This window comes from Phaenicophaeus curvirostris, chromosome 3 (genome assembly GCF_032191515.1).
Source record: "Phaenicophaeus curvirostris isolate KB17595 chromosome 3, BPBGC_Pcur_1.0, whole genome shotgun sequence".
Lineage (NCBI taxonomy): Eukaryota > Metazoa > Chordata > Aves > Cuculiformes > Cuculidae > Phaenicophaeus > Phaenicophaeus curvirostris.
Window position 1 is genome coordinate 36220549 of NC_091394.1, and position 7405 is coordinate 36227953.

Below are 7405 nucleotides of genomic sequence, written 5' to 3' on the forward strand. Positions count from 1 at the left end.
TGAGGAAAGTAACAACCAGCTGGTTTCTGGTGTCTCATTATTGACGTGGTACGCTTCCCAGACCAGGTACTGATTTCTGAAGAAACACACACAGTGATCCCTGTATCACCAGTTCACAGTTGCTTTAGATACAAGCTCATCAGTAGTGGTAGCTTTTAATGTGCAATGTTATCAGCTCAGTGCAGCAAAGACAGAGCACTTACATGCTAGCCAGGTAGACACTACTTTGGGGTTATTTTCATGAAAACCTGGGTTTTAAGTTCTTTTACATACATGTGCACGTGTAACAAAACTGCATCACAGCTTTAAAAAGGGAAAACAAAACTCCAGGCTTTTGACTACACGCACATTGCATTAGGAGAGGGCTCTGCAACACAGCTGTTTTGAAGCACAACAAGCGCTTCACAGTGAAAATTAAGGGGAAAGAGGTGGAACAGTTGCCAGCCTGTTGTCAGCGCTACCATCCCCAGGGAAACAGGCAGTCTGGGCAGCACCGCTCTGGGTGCTGCTGCTGTCCCTTGTGGGCATGAACCCCAGCAGTGCCCACGCCTGGTAGCCAAAATTAAACCCCTGGGCACAGATTCAGGCATGTAACAGCCAAGTGCTGGGTGATGGCCACACATTCCCCAACCACCCTGCCTTCGTCTAGACGGGCCCAGCACAGGTCCCTGCTGACCGCTTAGCAAGTCGTTGCCTTCTGCCCACCTCAGGATTCCTGCTGTCCCCAGGGCAGCTGCATGTGGCAATGCTTTTTTGCTTTTTTTCTTTCGTTTTTTTCTTTTAAATGATGTTAACTCCTGGCTGAGCAGACATCGGGACACAGTAGAAGAACTGCCATATGTCTCCTGAACTACAAGTAGAGCTTGTTACTTCGAAAGGAGAAGCAGGAGGAGGAGAAAGAAGCCATATAAAGTGTTTGGCACTGTAGTAAGCATCGCAGAACTGTCACTTCATCTGGTTTTAGCTTCAGTGGATCTGGATATTTTGCAAAGTTACCCTTTGGCAAGGCATTTTTCCAACAGCCTTTCAGTGCCTAAACACTGCATCACATCCTCAGTTTGCCCACTGACCTGTGGCATCCATGGGAAGTTGCAAGCAAAATGGGGAGCAGCTAGTCCTTTTCTTTAAATCTGTTTTCTTGAGGATTTGTTTTCTTATCTGTGAAAGCCATCCCTACCATAGCAAAGTAGTTGTGATTCTGTTAGGGGTAAAGAAAAAAAGAACAGTCATGATTTCCTTCTCCCTTTAACTTGGCTTATGTGTAGGACATAAAGATGATGGCATTTCTACTCAGACTTTGTCAACATTACAGTTAACACCATTCATCATTATTCATATTAGGAGGAAATTAATAGTAGTAATGAAGAAATTACATCAGGTTTAGAGAATGGAAGAATCAATGCAGAACAAAAATGGCTATTCTGATCATCCATCTCCAGGGCTGATAATGGAGATAACATTCTAAAGTCAAAGAAGAACATTTTGGTTATAAGCTGATGGGCTCGTCATACTTAAAATGTGCAGGTATTGTGATATGTGTTCTACAGCCTATGAAAGATGAGGTAGCGCACGGGGAGCAGACTGTGGAGGTGGCAAGGACTGGAAAAGCAACTCCAAAATATCTAGACAAAAGTTTTGATTGTTTGAAAAAAAAGCGACGGTGAGGAAACACAATGGTAGCATCGCCCTCCCACCCACACCCATGCCAGCAGCGGCTGTAGGGAACTGGTGATGTATTCGTGACTGACAGGGAAGGTGGGCATTGTGGGCTTTCCCTACCCTATGCCCCGCTGGATAGGTGCTTGCAAACTGCAAAGGTTTCAGGCTGCAGGTTTGCTGGGATGGGGCTCAGGTCGTCTTTTGTGTCTAGACAACTCCTTATCAGAAGAGAAGGAAGTGGAGGGGAAAGAATCTAATAGACTTTTAACTATTTTACATTAACGGAAACTGTTTAGTGATCCCGTTGCACAAATATATTTCAGCCTAGTACTTGTGTGGAACCACAGCACTTTGTCACCACTGCAGCTAGTCATAAAATTCCCCCTTTGTTACTTCTACAGTGCCATCTGTACATTTGAAACACTATAACCGATAAAGGGGAGCATTTCCAACATGCCTAGTGAAAACTTGCACTCACAAAAAAAAATGGGTGAGAAGGAAACACGTAGTTATACGTGAACAGGGGCTCCCTAACGTGCCTGCAAATAAAATCACTTTGTATAAATAGCCATGGGAGATGACCAGGCAAATAAAAAAGTCAGGAAAGAAAAAGGGTACAAATGATTTTATCCCAGGTGTTCAGTCTGCTCAAGCTTGGAACAACTTCGGTAAACAAAGAGGAGATGACGGGCACATTACCTGCATTCCCATGTGTCCCAGTTACTCCTGCACCAGTTGCATTTTCCAGTTGATATCCAAGTGTATGTATATAGTGTGTCTTTGTATAGGAGTGAGTGTGGTGGCTGTCAATCATGTGCTCTTCCAGTATTGTAATTTAACAGATTATGGCTGTATGAAAACAATGTAAATAACTAGAAAAAAATTAAACTGGATCTCTATGTCCTAGTTTTTGTACATACTGAAACTGCATGGTATTTAAATTATTGTTTGTCTCTGATGTATGCAGTTTCTTAAAAAAATTCATTTAAAAAAAAAAATCATTCCTTTGCCTGTGTATTTTATTACCCTCTGTCCCAGTGACTGACAGTGTAACAAACGGATGCAACTGAGGATAGAGGATACCAGCCCTCCTGCAGCAGGCTCGGCACTGGCAGCTGCAGGGGCAGAACCCCACACCTCAGCAGGGAGCAAAACGGGAGACCAAGACTTACCAGAGAAGATCAATGGGACATTGTGTCGGCTGAGCCACAAGTGCCATCTCTGTGAGCTGGTTCAGCAAAGGTGAATGATTTGGGTTGGAAGGGACCTTAAAGATCATCCAGTTCCTAATCCCCCCTGTCCTAGGCAGAGACACCTCCCACTAGACCAGGTTGCTGAAAGCCTCATCCAACCTGGCCTTGAACACCTCCAGGGATGGGGCATCCACCACCTCTCTGGGCAACCTGTGCCAGTGCCTCAACACCCTCACAGTAAAACATTTATTCCTAATATCTGATCTAAATCTACTCTCTTTCACCTTAAGGCCATTGCCCTTGCCCTGTCACTGCACTACCTAATAAAGAGCCCCTCCCCACCTTCCCTGTAGACTACCTTGAAGTACTGGAAGGCCGCTATATTGTCTTTCTGGAGCCTTCTCTTCTCCAGGCTGCACAAGCCCGACTCTCTCAGCCTGTCCTTGTACGGGAGGTGTTCCAGCCCCCTGATTATCTTCATAGCCTCCTCTGGACTCGAGCTGGATGCAGTACTCCAGGTGAGGTCTTGTGAGAGCAGAGTAGAGGGGGAGAATCACCTCTCTCAACCTTCTGGTCGCATTTCTCTTGATGCAGCTCAGCATGTGGCTGGCTTTCTGACCTCCAAGTGCAGATGCCTAGGGTTTTTTTTCCTTTCCCCGGAGTAGTTCCAGTATTGCACAGCATTTCAGATTGTGTCAGACTGCAGCCTCTTTGTAAGGAAAAGGGGAGGAAAAACCTTCACAAGAATAAGCATGTACCTTCAAGCAGTCTCACTACTCTTCTGCAGAAAAGTATAGAAGGTAACAGCTCTGCTTAGGCTGTTTAGTTTTCATAATGGTGCTAAAATTCTGGCCTCAAAGAAACAACTGGCACCCAGCATCCTCACCGTAACTGGCAGGGGGACTCAGATCCCCTCCCTGACACAGAGGCTTCCAATTACAGAAAAATGAAAGGTTCATGTACTTTAACTGACCAAATTCTGCTCCTTTCCATTGCTGATATGGAGACACGATGAGATCAAAACTCTCACACTGGGATTTTTTGTTTGTTTCCATTGGGATAAGTTTTCACTGGTTTCTTTAAAATCCTTGTTTGTATATTTCCATTCTGGCAGCCAACCAGTTTGTAGCTATCCAGTGATAAATGAGGTAAAAAAAAAAAATCCTAGTTTTTTACTAAAGACCCCCTTTCCCCACAGCTAGTTATGGGTTTTGTAGTGGCATTTTAGTGTTTTGATTCTATACGGTAATTTCTGTGCTTTCAAAAGAAAGATGTTGGTAAGGAGTACTTGGACAGGGAATGTGAGGACACAGCCCAGTCTCTTGCACTGAGACCCCTACACAAGGACTGTACTTTTATGTTTTAACTGACACCTTTCATAAAAGTCAGCTAAGGAAAGAGACGTGTCTTCAGTAAAGTCCATGTAATTACTAGCACTCAAATTGCAATCTAATGCCATCTTTTGGCAGGAAACAAAGAGGAGAGCTGGGAAACAAAAAAATCAATTCTGCATTAAAGAGGGAGCCCCTGGTGACCAGTCCAGCAACAGCATTTGTGCTACCTTCACCAGTTCCTTCAAACCACTTCAGAAAACACTTATGGGAATAAGCCCCCAGGAACAACCAGCAGCCAGGTGCAGCCTGCAGTCGCTCTCTTGCAACATTTCCTGCTAATGGGACGCAGGGTACAAAAATCTATATGTTAACACCTATTTGATCAGTGCAAACTCTTTTACATAAATGGCTGTGTTAATCCTGAGAGGTAGGAAACAGACATATCTGTTTATGAACCAGTTTAGAATGTAAAAGCTAGATCCATACACGTCCATGTGCTCGCATACCCAAGAGCTGATCTTCAGTCCAAACAAATGGCCGCTAGGCATCTAAATTAATTTTTTTGGGGGGGGAGGCAGGGGCGGTGGGGGAAGGCAGCAGGGGCTGAGGGAATGGAAGCAATAGGGAAACGTGCTGAGCCCACTGAGCAAATCCAGGAAAGACACTGGAAGCCCAATGCTGTCAGACACGAGCCTGGCACGGCACTCTCTGAGCAGCACGCACATGCACGTGCACACCAACACACAGCCATGCATGTGCAAGCACACTCTGCTGCTTGGCAGTGCCTGGCTAAGAGCCTAGTGCCCTGAATGCAGATACAGGGTGAGATCCCTCTGCTATCACCTTCCACACTCCCATTCCTCCCTCTTGCAACTTACAAGGCTCCCAGAGAAGTCTGAAACAACAGTGTGGCTGTGCCATGGTTGCACAGTGGAGCTGGTTTGCCTGGGACAAAGCAGCTGCCCTGCTCCTGAGCAGTGTGAGATAGCAATTTCTGATGTGTGTGTGTGTGTGGACATCAACAGCATCCATTAAGCAGCTGTCAGGACAAGATGCAGCTGGTGCAACACCACCCGATGCCCATGCTGGCAAGCACTGCCTACAAAATGTATAAAATTGCCTACAGAATTCTTCCCTGAGTGGCAGAATAAATAAAAGCAGTAAATTTGTGCCATGTGGTTAGGGGCTCTAGTGTTCAGAAAGGCATCTTCAAATGAAGTTGTGCCACGTGCCACACAGGGTGATGGTAGTTGAGCTCTTATACACAGAAAGCTGCTCTGTATCTCTGTTAATTTACCGGCCACTGAACTACTCCTTTTCAGCCACTTTTGTTTCCGTACTCTCCAGCCCTTTACTAGAGTTCAAATCATTCATCATTTTTCAAGCACCATCCTCTGACATCTGCCACAACTTTTCTGACCTGGAGTCTCCATCACGTTTGGATATCAGCTGGAAAAGAATGGTACATACAACATGGGAGAGCACAGGCATGTGACACTACTTCAAACCTCTGGAGAGAAAATACTGCTCGAGGGGAGAACTGGACCAAATCAAACTTATTTTTCTTGTTGGCGAAGACTTATGGGGGGAGCTTTCACTCTCCAAAGTGAATGCTTCAGTGTTATTTCTATTGTCTCCATGAAAAAAAGGAGAGAAAAGAAAAGAAACAAAACAAAACAAATGTATGCAGTAGCTAGTTCTATATGAACAAACCACCAGTCAAGGGGAAATAATGGAAATAAAAACAAAATATTACATTTTTAAGCTTTTCAGGAAAAAATTACCATTGGATTACTTGTTACCACACTCCTCCTGCAATGACATATAAGTAACAGAAAACAAAGAGCCAAGGTAAGCCCTTGCCTGCATTACTTAGCCAGGGATTTGAGTAGGACAGTCAGCTATGTGCAACTTCAAAGTAATCCATGTAAGGCACTACTAGTCAATGGCATTATGGATAAATGACCAAGCTTGGACTGCCCACTAGAAGTGCCTAACTGGACACACCAACTACAGCCATGTTTTAGTTCAAGAGGTCAAAGAGCAACTGCTACCCACGTATGCCAAACTCCAACCTGATTACAATCACAGGAGGCACAGACCAAGGCTCTGCTCTAGGCTGGTACTTCCAAGGTATCTTGCCTTAACCTCATCCTGCTCACATGCTGGGGACAGTAGAAGCACACGTTTTGCCGTTCTCCTGCTCTCTTGGGAAGCAGGTTGCTGAGCTAAAGTACTATGATCAGCTGAGCAGACATGACCAGAAACTAACCGAGCATAAGTTAGCCAGACTCATACTTTCAGTCTTCTGTGAATTCAGTAAGTTTTCTGCATAACCTGTATCCCACAGTGAAAGCTTGGAAATGGATCCATTAAGATCTGTTTTAAGTCTCTTACCAGATTAGTGAAAGCAGCATGGAGTTTAAACACTATCTGTTCTCCAGAGAACTCCCCTCCTTCAGCATAGCCCAGGATAAATACTGCACTCCATTAAAGAAACACTCCTTGCTTTGTACATGAGACTGCGAAAGCTGCACACAAACATCTGCTGACACTGAAGTAGAGCAGTAGTTGAGGATCCACCCTACGTGCACTGAAATGTTTAAGTAAAATTGATGTTGGTCATGTGGAAACATGAAGGTTTTTACTGTGAGGGAGATGAAACACTGGCACAGGTTGCCCAGAGAGGCGGCAGAGTCTCTCTCCTTGGAGATATTCAAAAGCCGGCTGGACAGTCTTGGGTAACTGGCTCTAGGGGACCCTGCTTGAACAGGGGGGCTGGTGCGACCAGATGACATCCAGAGGACCCTGTCAACCTCAACCCTCTGTGAAAACAGATCTCTGTCTCTCATCTGTGCAACTCTGGGGTCTGCTTGTTGATGGAGAGTCTTTTTTAAATTAAGAACTAAATAAAAAAAATGTTTGGAGCCTTCAGTCAAATAGTGATTGGAGGAACACTCACTGGCAAGTCTGGAAGCAATAACACCAACCGGTAGTTCCCATCCTGATTCAGCACATCTCTCTTCTCAGAATATGAGCTATTGATTCTCTTGCAGGACTAAAACTGCTAAACACCTTCAGCGCCATCAGTGCGTGTGGTTTTTTTTTAATGACTAAGTAAAGGCCTGAATAATGCATTTGTAACTTTGGAAGTTCTGTGAATAAGCTGTGCAGCCTGAGGGAAAAATGTTCAAATTGGTCACCTCTCAAACTACGTGC